This window comes from Eleutherodactylus coqui, chromosome 3 (genome assembly GCF_035609145.1).
Source record: "Eleutherodactylus coqui strain aEleCoq1 chromosome 3, aEleCoq1.hap1, whole genome shotgun sequence".
Classification (NCBI taxonomy): domain Eukaryota; kingdom Metazoa; phylum Chordata; class Amphibia; order Anura; family Eleutherodactylidae; genus Eleutherodactylus; species Eleutherodactylus coqui.
This window is the reverse complement of record NC_089839.1, coordinates 91,220,880-91,238,959: the sequence shown is the minus strand read 5'-3', so window position 1 is coordinate 91,238,959 and position 18,080 is coordinate 91,220,880. Positions and strand designations below refer to the sequence as shown.

At 47.5% G+C, this 18,080-nt stretch overlaps 1 long non-coding RNA gene across 2 annotated transcripts; it reads left to right on the top strand.

Moving 5' to 3' along the window:
* The first annotated feature begins 11 nt into the window (after positions 1-11).
* On the top strand, positions 12-12,415 carry LOC136620851 (uncharacterized). Of its 2 annotated transcripts, XR_010791179.1 has the most exons (5): positions 12-122; positions 198-277; positions 5,599-5,643; positions 7,603-7,684; positions 12,197-12,415. It is a non-coding gene; the product is annotated as an uncharacterized lncRNA (long non-coding RNA). The 2 variants fall into 2 exon arrangements; XR_010791180.1 differs by lacking the exons at positions 12-122; positions 198-277 and adding an exon at positions 2,890-2,902.
* Positions 12,416-18,080: the final 5,665 nt, after the last annotated feature.

The following is an 18,080-nucleotide window of genomic DNA, read 5'->3' as shown; positions in this document are numbered from 1 at the left end:
CTAGAACGCGACGCGCTTCTCCCGAAATCACTGCCGAGCTCTAAAGCAGCCATCTTAGATAGGGGCAGAACCGGCAACCCGTGCGCCTTCCAGCTAAAAACTAGGGTTGTAACCATTCTAAGGTGTGTATTCACTACAGCAGTAACCAACTCTGGCTTCAGCTGCTAATACCGGAATGTATTTTCTTGTCAATTCAGGATAGTCATTTAATTGCCAGTAACCGCAATGGCGTTCGCAGGACGTGAGCTGATGGTGTGACCCAGGTGGATGCACAATGGTGAGTGTGCACGGGGCAGTTACTGGGGCAACTGTACATGTGACTATAGAAATAAGGCGCTTTCCTTGTGTCTTTCTCCTGTCGTGCTGTGCTTATTGTCCTGGTTTGTAGGCTCCACAAGACTCCTCCAGATGAGCCCTCAGCTCCCTCACTACGACCACCAGCGCCCCCCCAATAACTTCACAAGACCGGAGTTGTTGCCGAGCCCTCAAATGATTTCGATAGCCTGTTTGCGGATAATCTGGACAGTTGTTAATAAATATAGCAGCAAGGGTTAAATCTGATATTAGTTCATCCAACTTCCCATTATAGCTGTGGCTGCCGCAGTGGACCCCGGAGGCGGCGGGGTGGCTGCTGCAGGTGGCCCATGTCTCCATAATGACAGTCTCACATGTCTGGATTTGAATTGCGGATTCCTTAATCGCCGTCCGCACGTATGATACGCAGTCATTAAAGACATGGACTTTGGCTCACACTTGTGGGTAGGAATTGCAGATTCCACGATCGGAAGAAAAATTGCAGCATGCGCTATTTTAGCACACATATGGGCTCCATTGATCTCCATGGATGCGTTCGATCCACGGTGCATATGCAATTTACATTGCGCATTGTCACGGATTCGCTCACTATTTGCTACAAAAGCCGGGTTTTGCCGTGGAGAGAAATAAAATCACCGGGGCGGTGGGCTGTGCGATGTTCTGATGTCATTACCTGCTTGCAAGCTTTCTTCTGTGCGGACAATACGCTGTCTATACGAGTACATCTGCGCGGTAAACCACACGGTCTCCTAAATGGCAGCTGGTTTTGGGGCTCCCAGACCGCTGTACAGTAGAGTTCTCTCTTGCTTTGACCTCGTAGGGGATTTGCGTCATTTTTAGGTCCAATATTCTGTGTTGGTGAGTTTCTCTGTTCCAGATCCTCGCTAGCTGCAGAGTTAGATGATGGGATTCTGGCTGCCTCTTGGTATATACTCTGTAAGCCCCCTATGGCCCGGTACCGGTGGTCTTTTCACACCTGCTGGGTTTTATGCAGCAGCTAAAATCCATATTAAAATCTGCACCAAATTTTGCGGATTGGCGGCAGAAAATCCACAGTAAATCAGTAACGTGTGAATGTACCCTAAAGTCCGCTTCCCACGGGCATGAGCACATTTGCGCAATGGGTGTTGTTTTTGCACGTGCATGCCCAGCGCTTTTATGCATCCAAAAAATCATGCATGCGCCAAATGATTTCAATGGGCACTTAGTTTAATATGTATGATACGCACAAAAATAGAACGTGTTGCAGGTTTTTTTGCAGATCCAAAATGTGTGTGCAAAAAAAAAAAAAAGCGGACATGTGAGCAAACCCATTGAAATGTATTTGATTGCCTGCGAATTACAACCTACTACACGGTAAACGTACACTTGTGTGAAACCGACCTAATACGCAGTGCAAATGCACCCCAGCAGGTCATGTTTTCAGGATATCCAGTAGTGAGAGCACCTGTGGCAATGTCTGAGGCCCTGACCATAATGACATCACCGGAGGATATTTTGGGAGCGCGAAACACTACGCAAATCCGCTTGTGTGACCCAGGCCTTGGGGGGGTGTGCTTCTGAAGCCAAAACCAGGTGGTGATCAAAAAAGGAGAGAAGAAATAAGGGCTCCCTCATACTGGTGATCGTGATATCGTTGTGAGAAAATTGCAGCAAAATCGCAAAATTTTTTCCCCACAATTTTTGTCAGCGCTGCTTTTTCTCACAAAAACATTGCTACCACTTGCGATTTTCTTGCGCTTTTTTTTTTCATGTCATTCTGCCACAATCTTTTAGCATGAAAGGCAATAGGACTTTCTGATGTTAAAATTGCATCACACGAAAATCGTAAGTTCGTGCTTTGCGATGCAATAAAAAGGAGCCTCCGTAGGGAAATGTGGGAGATTTTTAAACGCAAAATCACATGAGTGAAAACATCACAGATGTTAAAGAACCTGAACAAAAACTGCCTATGTGAACGCACCCTTAGGTCAGGCTCACACGACCGTATGTTTACCGCATACTACTTGGGCTCTGAACGCCTGTGTGTTATGTGGTAGCTCACAGGCAATCAATCACTTCCATTGTCTTACGCAGTTCTGCTCACAGTAGCCTGTCGGAATTGCTTAATACGCGAACGCAAAGTAGAACACAGCCTGTTCTGTCTTGCCATGTATATACGCAAGATAGAGCCCATTGTTCTCTATGGTCTGGTATATACACGCGGCCATACGCAATCATATTGTGTATGGGCAGCGGGTATATGCGTCATCGCGGGGAACAGGTGTACTGTGCATAACGGCGTGCGTGAGATACGCTGTCATGCACAATACAATTTTGCCACCATACGTGGCAGTGCACAGGGTCACGGCCGGCTCCTCAGATGTAAAAACGCTGCGGGACTCCTACAGTGGTTTCCGCTTATGGCCGTGCGAGCCTGACCTAAGAGCTACTAGTGTGACTGCAGGTGGCGCCGCGTTTAACCATCAACTGTTTTCTTGTCCACAGGTGAAGGCTGGCAGCAAGCTTTTAAAGGGGTTGTTGATACTTGAGCTGGCCGGTCTGGCCGGGGTGTACCTACTGTACTTCAAAATGGATTCAAGCCGAGGTCAGGTTCCGTATGGCTTTGCACGATTATGAGCTTGTTCACATCTGCGTTGGGGCTTCTCATCTCTCCGGTTCGTTTTTTAGAGCACTAAAACGGAAATAAGTGGGGTTTTTTTCCACATGTGTTTTTTTTTCTTTATACGGAACAAATAGCGCAGTCTGCAGCACTATTTGTTCCGTTACGAAAAAGGAAACCTAACAGAATGGAAGCAATCTGAAAGCTTTCTGCTTTTTTGAAAACCCATTGAAATTAATGGGGATAGGGGGTACACTTATTTATGTCTTAATTCCGTTTCACTGCCCCAAACTGGAAACTGAAAGCCGAAAAGCTCTAAGACGGGTGTGAACGACCTCTTACACCTAGTGCCCAGGCACATCCTAGTGAAATGGATACTCTGGTTTTCACTATAGATTGACATCTGATTCAACATTTTAATATAGTGTTTCAGTCTCACTACTTGCTCTCTCCATAAAGGAAACATTCTGGCTTACAGCCAGAGCCCAAAAATGTATCCTGGATACGTTCAACTGGCGAAGGTGTGGGATTTGTTTAATATACCACATCTGACATTGGTGGGAACACTTTGGCTTGCGTCATTCATGGGTGCCCTGTAGACTGAGCTGTGGCTGCCACTAAAAAAGGGTGGTCACTGGCTGTCATTGCAGCGGTATGGTCAGTATTAGAAGCGGATCTTGCAGATGAAGATTAATGGGACTGTCCAGGTATAATTGGCCAAAGCAGCACAAAATAATTTTATACTGTTGACTAAGAAGAGCAATATGTAACGGCTGAGCGTGAGTTAAAGCGACCTTCTGGGCCCGGACAACCAAAGATGGCTGCACCAGCTTCTCTGACTATCTGGTGCAATTAGTAAACATCATTAGCATAAGACACTACACCTGCTTTGATTAACGAGTGCTGTCCACATGAACGGTCCCAACTAGTCAAATACACATGTAGTGTCTTGGACTACCAATACATACTAGTGTACGATGTGCATCAGGTAGTCAGTGAAGCGGTGTGGCCATCTTTTGTTTGTTCAAGCCCGGAGGGTCGCTTTAAAATAAAAACAATAACACATACTCGCCTGCCTTCAGTACCCCAGGGCACCACTAACCTACCCTGTCCGCGTCCTTCACCATTTGAAGTCAGGTGACCACTGCAGCCAAACTCTTAGGCACTATGATGCCAGGGGTTTGTTGTGGACTCTGATTGGCCACAACTGTCACAGTGACTTCCGGCGGCAGAGAACAGAGACAGTGGTGGGAGACAGTTAGTGGTGCCACGGAGGACTGAAGGCAGATGAGTGTGTCTTATTTTTTTTATATTTTAAAGTGACCCTTCGGGCCTCGACAAACGAAGATGGCCACACCGTTATTTTGTTTTAACTCACTCTTTGATGGAGATAATTGAACATTTGAACTTGGCTATCTCCAGCAGTCTCATTAAGATGAAAATCGTTTCACAGCCCTGATCTTGGTATTGGTGGGGGTCCCAGCAGTCAGTCCCCCATCTATGTAAAGATTATCTCTTATGTCAGGGGTGTCAGACTCATTTTCACTGAGGGCCACATCAGCCTTGTGGTTGCCGTCAAAGGGCGATTTTTAATTGTAAGATTGTATAGTAATAGTGAACCCCATAGTGGCCCCAGTAGTGATAGTGATTCCTTGTGGTGACCCTCATAGTAGTCCCCAGTAGTAATAGTGCTCCCTCATGGTAACCCTCATAGTGGCCCCAGTAGTACCAGTGCCCACCTTGGTGGGTCCAGTAGTAATGGAGCGCCCTATATTGGCCCTAGTAGTTATAGTGATCCTCCTATTGGCCAGCATTTCTACAGGCATCCATTCACCCAGCCTGCAGCTCTGGTCTGGTGGCAGCCGCTGCTGAGTCTTCAACCGCTGACCTCTCCATTCAGTGTCTGCTCTGCGAGCAGGATGGTGCATGCAGACATCGGAGAGAGAGGTAAGCAGTCATAGACTCTGCACTGCGGCCACCGACCAGAGCTGCAGGCTGGGTGATTGGAATACCTGTTAGGTTGCTGCACAGCCAGCGGACCATGTAAAATGAGGTGGCGGACCTTGTGTTTGATATGTGTGCCTTATGCTATGGACAGTAATAGCACAACCACTTGGAAGAATCCTGTGATACGGTGCAGAATGTATGGTTCCATCAGTAATGTGATGGTTTGAAGCAGGAGACCACCATCGCACTAGAGACACTGTTTTGACTCCTGTCCATACAGTGGAATGCTATATTTGCTTTATGCAAGGAATAACGTGGCATGTGTTGTCCGGAGCTCCAGTTTCACTCTCTTTTGCATCGAAAATTATTTAAAACTTGAGGATTGAATTTTGCCATTTTGGCCTTGGAGCAATTTTGTTAGGCCGGGCACTCCTAGATAGATTCACCAGTGATCCAAGTCTTCTCCATTTGGAGTGATTACCGCTCCGTGTGATTCTTTGTCGTCCCACAACCTTAGACATGACTTGGTAACCCTTTCCAGACGACTATATTTCACTATTCCCTCCATTCTTTATGGGCTAGTCTACCTTATTGTAAACTGTGGGAAGTTCCACAAGTGTCTTGGCCATATAAAGGCCACAGTAAGAAGTTTACTGCACTTACCAACTACTGCAATCTTCATGATTCTATGTGTAGTTCTACAACATATTAATCTTTTTCTTGTCTTCTATCAGATTTCCGGCATACAATGAACAGAAGACTTCCCTCAGTACTAGAAGGTATCATTAATCTATTTCTTCAGAGTCGTTAATAAAGTATTATCCAGTGATATAGTAATTAAAGGGGTTTTCCCACAACTTGATATTGCTTCGCAACCACTCTGTCCTTCCTGGTTGCTACTGACCAGGACATGTGAATGCTGCAGCCAATCACAGGCTATAGAAAGTCACTGCTGTGGCTGTGGCCAGTGATTGGCTGCAGCAGTCACATGTCCTGGCAAGCAGCAACCAGGAAGGACAATTTTAAGCTGTGGGAAAACCCTTTTAACCCCCTAAAGGCCAGGGTGTTTTGGTCCTAAAGGACCAGAAACTTTTTTTTACGGGTTTTATGGACCTTTGCCTTTTATTTTTTTTCTGACCTGACCATTTCTGCTAAGGACATTCTGCAGCATTTCTGTCACGTGTAAACATACCCCAGCGTTAACAGTGACCCTCCCCCACGGCGGCCCCCAGCGGTAACGGTGACACACACACCCCAGCGGTAACGGTGACATCCCACAGCGGCCCCTAGCGGTAATAGCCCCCCCCCCTTCCCGGTTTCCCCTGAGACCCATATACTTACCGTCTCCTCCAGCGCTGATTCCGGGTGCACACTGTGACATCAATGTGTGCTGCTGAACGCAGTCTCCTCTGCTCTCGCAGAACCTTAGAGGAGACGTTAGGCGAGGGGGGAGAAGGATCCCAGCTGCACACTTGCGTCACAGTGTGCGCCGGGATCAGTGCTGCTAACAGCGTAACTGAGTGAATACTTGCAGGGAAGACGCAGCTCCTGGTGTATTCACTACTGTGGTGAGCAGCCAACGGTAGTGTGTGCCTGCTGGAAGGGCTCTGCGGGCCATAGGTTCGCCACTACTGCCCTAGTGTGAAGTAGGACTAGGACCCTGCAGCTCTTACATGACAAGGGTCACAGGCGATCTTGGAACAGGCGGGTCCTGTGCATGAAATGGCACTGACACTTCCTGCATTGTCTACATAGTGCTTATTGAGTGCGGCGTAGCTTGAACAGGCGAAGGCAGAAGTGGTTAAAAATCTCTTATGTCTTCTCCTCTGGGTTCCCTGCTGCGTCTGACAGCCGAGGACCCAACCTGTTCTTGCTACATTGCATTCCCATGCCGTATTTTTTATTTTTTTATTTATTTTTTTAATAAATCGGCTGGGATTGAGGCTAATTTCACATGGACAAGTGCGATATCAGGCTGTGAAACTTGGCCCGATATCGCGCTCGCCAACATGCGATGTGCCCACGGATCACTTCAGGGAAGTAGCGTGGAGTATTTCCCATTGTTCACAAAGGGAAACCTCGCATCGCACTCGCGTGTTCCCCACACGCTGTGCAATGCTTTCCCGGCTCAATAGAAAACAGTGGGAACGCAATACCAGGCGTTCCAAGGGAACGCCCAAATATAGGACGTTCTGCACTCTTTTTCCCACGCTGCGATGTGAAAAAAAAATAGCTTATGTGTATGATCCGATGTAAGGGGTTCATATTTGTGTATCGCACACGATTTTCTTGGCCGCGTGAAAGACGACTAAAGCCCAGGAAAAAGCACTGTAAATTTAAGGTGCTTGGTCATCTATGGGTTAATAGTGATAATAAATACATTTGCTTACGTAATACTTTTTTACATCTTGTAAGGAACTCTAGGACTGTGAGTTTTAGTTTGTGCATTAGTTCATGGGCATAAATGTCATCTTTCTCACAACATTGATGCAATAGTATGTTATGGTAATCGCGTGCACCTATGCGAATACCATCGGGAGCATAGCTGAAAAATAAATACAATTTAATGACCTTGTGGCTAAACTAAAAAATACATTATTGGATATATTATGCAAAAAAAATAAAAATCCCTTGTCAGCAATACTTGCCTGAAGTACATAATGTGTACATTAATGCCGTTCTGTCATCTTGCAGTAATCATAGATTAAGTTCATGTTTCTAATTTGGTTTGTGAATAGCTTACTACAAATCTCATGAATGGGCTGGCCAACCTGAAAAGCGGGCGCAAGATGCATTAGCATGGGAAACGAGGAAGAACTAGTAAGTTTTATATTATCTCTGGCTCTTATAGAGTATACAGGTGTGTGTCTCTAAGGTATATTGATCGGTTTGTACATATGTCCATTTTTTTCTTTGCCCCTGGTTTTGTCATTTGTTACAAAAAATACTTACATTATCATATTTTAATGTGAAATCACAGCTGTTAGAGCGATGTGCATGTTGCCTAAGCCCAGCTGAACATGATTGAATCGGATTTCACATGCGGGAGCACGCAGTGGAATCTGTCTCTAACCGCAGCCAGCGTCCGTGCGCACGTCTCTGTTTTCTTTATCTGTAATGCGGATGGCTGCAAGAGAGAAGAAGCCCCTCATGGCTTCAGGATTTCCCCATAGCAGGGAGAGAGAGCGGACTATGGGGGATTAACCTATAGCAGGGGGAGACAGAGCGGGGCTCTCTCTCCCTGCTATGGGGGATTAATCCATAGTCCCGTTCTTTCTCTCTCTGCTCTGAGGATTCCTGAGGTATATACACATAGCGAAGAGAGAGTGGGTGGGTCTAGAGAGAGGGGGAGGAGCTACAGGGATTCTCACAGAGATTCGCAATGGCAAATATTGAGGCCGCAGGGCTAGAAGAGCGTTGCTAGAGAGTGGATCCCTCCAGCCCTGCCCCTTCTCCCACGGTCTCTGGGAAGCCCTGAAACCCAGCCCCCCTCCTCTCTCCCCGCTATAGGGAAATCCCTTGGGGGAAGAAGTGGAAAAGCGGGGCTGGAGGAATATCCCGCTGCTTACAGCAGGGCATTTAAAACCTACTGCCCAGAAGCAGATTTTAAATGTCCCGTTGTAAATTCCTGTTAGTACCCGTGTGGATTAAGGGAACCCTTGGGTAGTCCCCTCATCCCCATGGGAACTAACAGGAGTTTACAGCAGGACATTTAAAATGTGCTTCTGTGCAGCATATTGTAAATGTCCTGTTGTAAGCAGCAGGGTATTCAATCGGTAGGCAAAAATATTCTTTTCCTGCGCAGGAGTTTCCATAGACCCCTGCTCCCATAGTAGTCATAGATAGGACAGGTCCTATCTTTTGTGCGTAGCACGGAGCTACATACAACCTACACTCGCATGTCCTGTCTTTGTTAGGTGCGCGCTGTTTCACGCACCTAACATTCTCTCATGTGAGCGCTTCTATTGGTTCCTATTAGAAGTGCGTTCTGTGCACGGCTAGCAGCGCAAAAAAAAAACGCTCGTCTGAATGAGGTCAAAAAGTACAGGAATGATAATTGGCCTGGATGACCTTTTAAAGCATCTGTGCCCAATAGGTCGCCCCATCTAAACAGGCCTTTACACCTTCCTGCACTTTGGCTGCCCGTCCACGGGCGTTGCGATATCCCGCGGCAGCTGCCGCCAGGGAGCAGAAGCCAGCTGACGGATCTCCGCGCTGAGCCTATCTGAAACATAGGCTGACCGCGGAGAATTGCAGCAATTCGCAGCATGCTGCGATTTGCCACCCGTGAGCTGAGAATCGCTATGATTCTCCGCTCGTGGACAGGGGGGCTAAGCTTTCAATAGCAACGCTATGGAAAACGTTCACTGCGTTCCCCGCGACCGGATTATGGCTGTGGGGAACGCAATGCAAAAACACCCGTGGACAGGCAGCCATTCTCTTTCAATAATTAACATGTTTATTTAGGACAATAGATTTGGGCTATGTAGTCTGCAAGAGACAAGGCTGAATGCCTTCTTCTCCGGGTCCTCTGTTGTGACTAACAACCAAGTATCAGACCTGCTTCTACTACATTGCAGGAACTTTAATCCCACGCTGTACTTTTACCATCGGCTGGGATTAAGGGCTCATGTCCACGGGGAAAATAGGATTTAGGATCCGCAGCGGATTTCCTGCATGCGGATCCGCATCCCATAGGGATGCATTGACCACCCGCGGGTACATAAATACCCGCGGATCGTCAATAAAAGTGATTTAAAAAAAAATGGAGCATGAAAAAATCTGGACCATGCTCCATTTTCATGCGGGTCTCCCGCGGGGACGGCTCCCGCGGGCTTCTATTGAAGCCTATGGAAGCCGTCCGGATCCGCGGGAGACCTAAAATAGGAATTTAAAGCATTTACTCACCCGCAGCGGACCGCGAAGCTCTTCTCTTCCTCACGGCCGCATCTCCCTTGCTTCGGCTCGGCGGATGTGCCCGGCGCATGCGCGCGGCACGTCGACGACGTGCCGGCAACGTTCCGCCGGCGTCAGGAATTCATCCGCCGGCCGAAAATGAAGATCCGGCCGTGAGGAACAGCAGAGCTTCGTCGCCCGCGCCGGAAAGGTAAATGCTTTAAATTGCTATTTTCGGCGCTCATGTCCGCGGGGCAGGAGGGACCCGCTGCAGATTCTCCATGGAGAATCTGCAGCGGATCTGATTTTCCCCGTGGACATGAGGCCTTAAGCCCAGGACCAAGTGCCGTAAATTTACGTTGCTTGGTCCTTGTTGAGTTAGGCCGGCTGCACACGGCCGTGACGGGCTCCGCCGCGGAATATCGCGGCGGAGCCCGTCACGGCGACCCCCAGAGACCCCCTACTTACCTGCAGATCCGGCGTCTTCCGTCCCGCATGACGCTTCGGCATGGGAAGGAGGCCTTAAAGTTCACTCACACCTGCGTTTTTTTTGTTTTTTTTTCATGTGCAAAAATCTGCACAATTTCGTATTCCACACCGATATAGGCTATTGGGATTGAACATGCTCATCAAATATGCATGTCCCTGCATATTTGCTGTGTACTGTATATTTTACGCTTGTGTGAGTGACCTCTGAAAGACAAAGGCACAATTTTGTATTACAGTTAGGGCCAGAAATATTTGGACAGTAACACAATTTTCGCGAGTTGGGCTCTGCATGCCACCGCATTGGATTTGAAATGAAGCCTCTACAACACAATTCAAGTGCAGATTGTATCGTTTAATTTAAAGGGTTGAACAAAAATATCTGATAGAAAATGTAGGAATTGTACACATTTCTTTACAAACACTCCACATTTTAGGAGCTCAAAAGTAATTGGACAAATAAACATAACCCAAACAAAATTTTTTTTTTTCAATATTTTGTTGCGAATCCTTTGGAGGCAATCACTGCCTTAAGTCTGGAACCCATGGACATCACCAAACGCTGGGTTTCCTCCTTCTTAATGCTTTGCCAGGCCTTTACAGCCGCAGCCTTCAGGTCTTGCTTGTTTGTGGGTCTTTCCGTCTGAAGTCTGGATTTGAGCAAGTGAAATGCATGCTCAATTGGGTTAAGATCTGGTGATTGACTTGGCCATTGCAGAATGTTCCACTTTTTTGCACTCATGAACTCCTGGGTAGCTTTGGCTGTATGCTTGGGGTCATTGTCCATCTGTACTGTGAAGCGCCGTCCGATCAACTTTGCAGCATTTGGCTGAATCTGGGCTGAAAGTATATCCCGGTACACTTCAGAATTCATCCGGCTACTCTTGTCTGCTGTTATGTCATCAATAAACACAAGTGACCCAGTGCCATTGAAAGCCATGCATGCCCATGCCATCACATTGCCTCCACCATGTTTTACAGAGGATGTGGTGTGCCTTGGATCATGTGCCGTTCCCTTTCTTCTCCAAACTTTTTTCTTCCCATCATTCTGGTACAGGTTGATCTTTGTCTCATCTGTCCATAGAATACTTTTCCAGAACTGGGCTGGCTTCTTGAGGTGTTTTTCGGCAAATTTAACTCTGGCCTGTCTATTTTTGGAATTGATGAATGGTTTGCATCTAGATGTGAACCCTTTGTATTTACTTTCATGGAGTCTTCTCTTTACTGTTGACTTAGAGACAGATACACCTACTTCCCTGAGAGTGTTCTGGACTTCAGTTGATGTTGTGAACGGGTTCTTCTTCACCAAAGAAAGTATGCGGCGATCATCCACCACCGTTGTCTTCCGTGGACGCCCAGGCCTTTTTGAGTTCCCAAGCTCACCAGTGAATTCCTTTTTTCTCAGAATGTACCCGACTGTTGATTTTGCTACTCCAAGCATGTCTGCTATCTCTCTGATGGATTTTTTATTTTTTTTAAGCCTCAGGATGTTCTGCTTCACCTCAATTGAGAGTTCCTTTGACCGCATGTTGTCTGGTCACAGCAACAGCTTCCAAATCCAAAACCACACACCTGGAATCAACCCCAGACCTTTTAACTACTTAATTGATTACAGGTTAACGAGGGAGACGCCTTCTGAGTTAATTGCAGCCCTTAGAGTCCATTGTCCAATTACTTTTGGTCCCTTGAAAAAGAGGAGGCTATGCATTACAGAGCTATGATTCCTAAACCCTTTCTCCGATTTGGATGTGGAAACTCTCATATTGCAGCTGGGAGTGTGCACTTTCAGCCCATATTATATATATATAATTGTATTTCTGAACATGTTTTTGTAAACAGCTAAAATAACAAAACTTGTGTCACTGTCCAAATATTTCTTGCCCTAACTGTACTTGTAGCCAAATACTAGGTAAGTGTTCAGTCTAAGTATGTGACTTTTGTTTCTTCCAGATGTGCTCACAGTCTGATGAATTAACCTGCATGGATGTCAAAATGCGGATCATGAACAAACGTATCACAGATGATGCTTCCCCGTATGGACTCTGTCGTAGACCTGGAAATATGAGAGAAATTCCCTGTTGTGATAATTTGCTATTAGACCAAAGTGAAAGTCATTATTGTATCAAGTCTGAGCAACATTTCTGTAAATTACATTATTTTTAAAACAAACATCTGTGGATTTCTTTCTATTTAGCTAAATTTCCTCAAGAATATATGACTGTTCTACATCCATACAGACTGTACAGCAGATGGGAATGCAGCATTGGTAGAAGGGCTTGTTGCATGGTTATTCCGTGCTGCAAATCATTTACTGGAAAAATATCTGAATCCCTTCGTACTGTACCTACCTGTTGGCTGAACATGATTCCATGTGCAGCGATATTTCTCTAATCCCTTCCCCAGTAGTTTTAGATGAGCTGTAGTCATTCTACAGGGGAAGGACATTAACCCTTTCCAATTCACTGTCTGACCTCTAAAGACATTATGATTTAAGGCTGTACAGCTCCGATGTTGGAAGACGTCCGTCGGGGTTCTCTTACTGAGTATTGCCAGCCTCTCTGCTGTCTGAGCCTATCCAACCTGTCACCTCATGCAGTACTGGCTTTAGCCAGCATATAGCACTGTTGTATAATGGCAGAAAAAGAGTAAGCCCCCTAGGAAAACCAGGATACAAATTGGATTGGAAAGGGTTAAAGTAGAACAAGCTCTGATTTTCCTAGACTGTAAATGGCTGCTTCTCCGGTTCCATCAGGAATACCAACCTGCTTTTAGTGTCCTTTAAAGGCTAAGATTCTGGCATGTTCGAAAAGGTTGGAACTCCATTTCGTTAAGTAGAGTCAGGAATGCAGAATTTACAGCTGTCATGTTTAGTGTGTGCAAAGAAGAGGGGGAATGAGCGGCAACAGAGAAGATCTGGGGAGGGTGACATGAATTTCTGTTAAAGGGGTTGTCCGGCTATGCAGGGTGAAATTTTTTTATAATCATTTCCTTTCACTAAGCATTGTAAAAAACAGCATACATGGGTTCAAAACGGCATACAGATTAGCTATAATGTCTGTTTCTTACTTTGTAAGCTAATGTTGAAAGCAGTATTCAAAGATGGCGCCATTGTGTTGCAATCTCACAATGCCCTGCGCTTTCTCCCTCTGCATGCGTGCTCCCAATGACGTCAAAACGTCCTGAACTGAAAAGCAGTGTCTCCTGGCACCGCACAGCTCCCGCCCTCCTCCATTGAACTAAACATCAGTCTCTCCTGGCACTGCCCACGTCCATTGAATTGAATGGTCAACATTGCTGTTAATGGGCACAAAGGCACCCAATAGTGACCCCCAACAGCTGCCCCAGGAGTGAGGGTGACCCCCCAACAGCTGCCCCAGGAGTGAGGGTGACCATCATTCCCCAACAGCTTCCCTAGCAGTGAGGGTGACCCCACTCACCCAGCAGGACTAGTAATAGTGCCCGCCGATACTGCCCCTAGCAGTTATAGTGACACTACCGGCCCCCCGACACTGCCCCCAGTAGCAATAGTGACACAACCCCCCCCCCCTGACACTGACCCCAGTAGTAATAGTGTCACCACCTGACCCCCACCGACACTGCCCCAGTAGTAATAGTGACCCTCCCCCCCCTTGACACTGCCCCAGTAGTAATAGCGACACCACCTGCCACTGCCCCCAATAGTAATAGCGACACCACCTGCCACTGCCCCCAATAGTAATAGCGACACAACCTGCCACTGCCCCCAATAGTAATAGCGACACCACCTGCCACTGCCCCCCAATAGTAATAGCGACACCACCTGCCACTGCCCCCAATAGTAATAGCGACACCACCTGCCAATCGGGCTTGATAAAGAACTATATATAGGTCGAAACGTCGCTACTCCTGTAGGTAAGTATACCTGTATGGCTCATTTACAAAACACACAGTATATTACAAAGTGCTTTGTAATGGCCATACAGAAGTGCTTACATATACTTCAGGGCCGGACAACCCCTTTAATAGTATCACCCAGCAAAGCATATTTGTGTGCATAGAGTTAGGTTCTCTTCAAATCTATCACCCGGTTTATGCTGCCCAAACCACTTTCAGCATGAACCTAGGACAGGTTTGCACGTATTCCCCCTGTGTATGTTTAATTCCTAAACGCTGCAGCGCCGCCCCTGACTCGGAGTTCTGTTATGACTACATCTTCAAAGTAGTCTATCCTGGAACTTGGTGATAGGTTCCATTAAAGGTGAGAACATGAGGTGATAATACACTTTGTCAAAAAAAAAAAAATAATGAATCTCCTAAAAGGAGTAGTCATTTTGCTTAGACAGATACGCAAATGATATGAGTTCTGGTTTGATTAGATGAACAGTCTTGTCACCTGAGGCCCTAAAAGTGGTGACAAGGCATGAGTGACAGGCGGCAGCTGGCACATCTCACCCCTCCTAGCATCCCTGCGGCTTCTCATACAGTGCGGAAGAAGGCAGTAGAGACAGTCGCCGGGCCCCACGTGAGCGGTGCTCAGTGGCAGTTTTTGCACCGACGGCGACCTGTATGGGTATGATTTCAGGCGCACACGGTGCTGAGACACACAGCATACTGCAGGACAATATGCGGAGGGGTGTATGGCTATTAGTGTATGTTGTCGTCCACCTTCCAGGACCTTGGGAACTTGACCCAATGGGGAGCTAGGGGTGTGACGGGCGTTCCTGCATTGCAGACCTGTCACACCCCTAGCTTCTGGTGGCGTCAAGATACACTAATACCTACGACCTGTTCTGCATGTTGCAGATGTAATACATGGACAGAACCTCTTCTAAGGAATGGCAGTGGGCTTGCCTTGTCTCCTGCAGAACATGGAGCTGCTGGGTCAGTGGAAACTGCTTGAAGTGCCAGCTTGGCCTGTCCTTTACAACATCCACAACTACCACCGTCATGTCCCCTACCCCTTGCTTTCCTGTTTCCTTTTTATTTATTTTTTTCTTTACATTTTAGTGTTGTTTTATGTAACATCAGATAACTTTAGTTTTTTTTTTTTGAAGTTGGAAGTAGGTTATATCATTTATTATCGCATCTTGGACTTTTAGCTTTCTACTAGCTTAGAGTGTTGTGCCTTCACTATCAGTATTTTACTACATTTTCTTTCGTTATACTGACGCCCACCTTGGTGGAGCGTTATCTGGTTGGCAGCACCTCCATCATTCAAAACACTTTTTACTCCAGAATCATTTCACCACTCTCACTGAATCTTGCTCCATCCTCCTTTTTATCTTTGTAGGTTATATCATGTCACTCCCGTTATCGTCTCATGTTGCTATGAAATATTCATAAACTTAACCCCTTAACGACCAGCCCATAGTGTTTTTACGTCCTCCCGAAGTGGGCTTTATTCTCTGAGGACGTAAAAACATGCTTCCTGCAGAGAATAATGCCCCTCGGGCTGTGGACGTGACAGCTCCATGCTGTCGGTGTCCGCAGGTAGCTGACAGCATGGAGCTGTCATCCCGGGCTGTTCGGAGCCCCCCCCCCCGTCATTGCGATCGGCGCTATGCAATGGATAGCGCCGATCGCAAAAAAGTAAATAAAAGTGCAATAAAAGTTAAAGATTCAGCTGCTCTGATGGATCGGATCCATCGGAGTAGCTGAAATTACTCACCGAGGTCCGCCGCACGACTCCCAGCTGTCCCGATGCTCCGGGCGCCGTAGCCGTCCTTCTGCGCGCCAGGCGGCATTACGTCAGCCGCAGGCGCGGGAGACTTAAAATCTCCTGGCTCCCGGCTCCTGTAGGTAGCCGGGAGGCAGGAGATGTCAGCGGGGACTGCGGTGAGCGGTCCCCGGTACCGCGATCGCCGTTATACAACGGATAACGACGATCGCGGAAAAGTGAAAAAAAGTGTAAAAAAAGAAAAGTTTCACCTCCCCTCATGGATCAGATCCATGACGGTAGGTGAAAATACTCACCTCAGGTCCGCCGATGTCCTCCGGCCGGTGTCGGGACCCCCCGCTGGCTTCTGCGATGTGCCGATGCGGCACACATGCGCAGAAGCCGGCGAGCCCGGCAAATTCAAAATCTCCCTGCACCCGTCACAGATAGCCGAGTGCAGGAAGATATGACTGGGGACCGCTGTATGTGGTTTCCAGTCATATGACCACCGTTATGCATCGGATAACGGTGATCATATAAAGTTAAAAAGTAAAAAAAAAAAAAAGTTAAAAGTAAAAAAAAGTTTAAAAAGTTAAAGTTTCATCTCCCCTTATGGATCGTATCGGTAAGGGGGGATGAAATTACGTACCCAAGGTCCCGGATTTGTTCCCTGGTGGGATGTTGATCCGCGGATCTTACCCCAGCTTCGGCGCATGCGCCCGTCAGCATGATGGCGGACGCAAGCGCAAAAGTGAAAGATTGCCCAAGAAATATAAAATCTCCCTGCTGCTGGCTACAAAAGGTAGCCAAGAGCCTGGAGATGTCACGGGGAGCCGCGGTATGCGGTTACTGGTCATGTGATCGCCGTTATCCAATGCATAATGGCGATCACGTAAAAGTTCTTTAAAAAGTGGCAGTTTCATCTCCCCTCACCGATGCGATTGGTGAGAGGAGATGAAACATCTTCTCAGAGGCTTCCGCATTTGAATCCAGATGCGATTATCCTCCATGGACCCTTCCGGCTGCTGCGCATGCGCCCGCCGGCAAAACGCCGGACACATTCGCAGGAGCCGGGAAGCCCAGGAAATTTTAAATCTCCTTGCTCCCAGCGACCAATGGTCACTGAGTGCTTGAAGCAGTGACCGGTGGCCTCGCTGAGCGGTCCCCGGTCACGTGATAAATTAGCGAACTAACATTAGGCCTGTCACCCATGACCGGAGAGGAATTCCAGGTTCTGCATGCGCTTGATCAGTGGTAATCCACGGATCAATCGCATGCATTGGATTACACAATTTCCCCCAATTAGCGGGTCGGAATTACGTAATCCACTCGCAGAAACAGAACACGGCATGCTATATTTTACCGCGGATATCCGCGACCTAGAGCCCATTGTGCTCTACGACTGCGGATATACCCGCAGCCCATATGCAAACACATTGTGTACGGGCTGCGGGTACCCGGGTCATCTCTAAGCGACAGCGCGGGAAATGCAAACAAAAAACCGCCTGTGTGAGTAGGCAGTTATGCGCAGTACATTACGCAACCGTACGCAGGGTCACAGCCGGGCTCACAGCTGGGATCCGCTGCAGGCCTCCGCAAGCGGATTCCGCTTACGGCTACGTGAGCCCGGCGTTATTCAGACCGCTACCAGTAATCCGTAATTTACAAGAAGCCCCGGGAACGCTCGCCTTCCTGCAGTTCCAGGAGCAGCTTGTTGAGCGCCTTCTCTGTGAGACCGCTGCACCGCAGCAAGATTACAAAGCCTCACGGCGCCACTTTCTACACCCCATCCCCGCCGCTGAGGTTACGAAATTCCCCCCAAAATACATGAGAGGAGGGGGGGGATACCCGGTTTTCTTGCCCCATGTGCCCAGCCCAACCAGCCTCCGTAATTACCCCTGTCTTCGGACATAAAACGCAGTTTATATTATCACCTTTATCTAATATTTAGGGAATGCCAAAAAATGGGGATGGCGGGGGGGGGGGGGGGGGGATTATTTTTAGGAAGTCAAATTTTTTTCCGTATAAGTGGGCAATGGGGCCTGGAATTTATTCAGTTCTGCCCTGAAATCCAGCGGACATTCCCTCCATTATGGGCCTAGCCATGTGTCCTGTAAGTAGATTAGGGCCACAATGGGTTATGTTTCTGAACAGGGGACAAACAGGGGTATCCATTTTGGGGTGAAAGACTTCATTCCT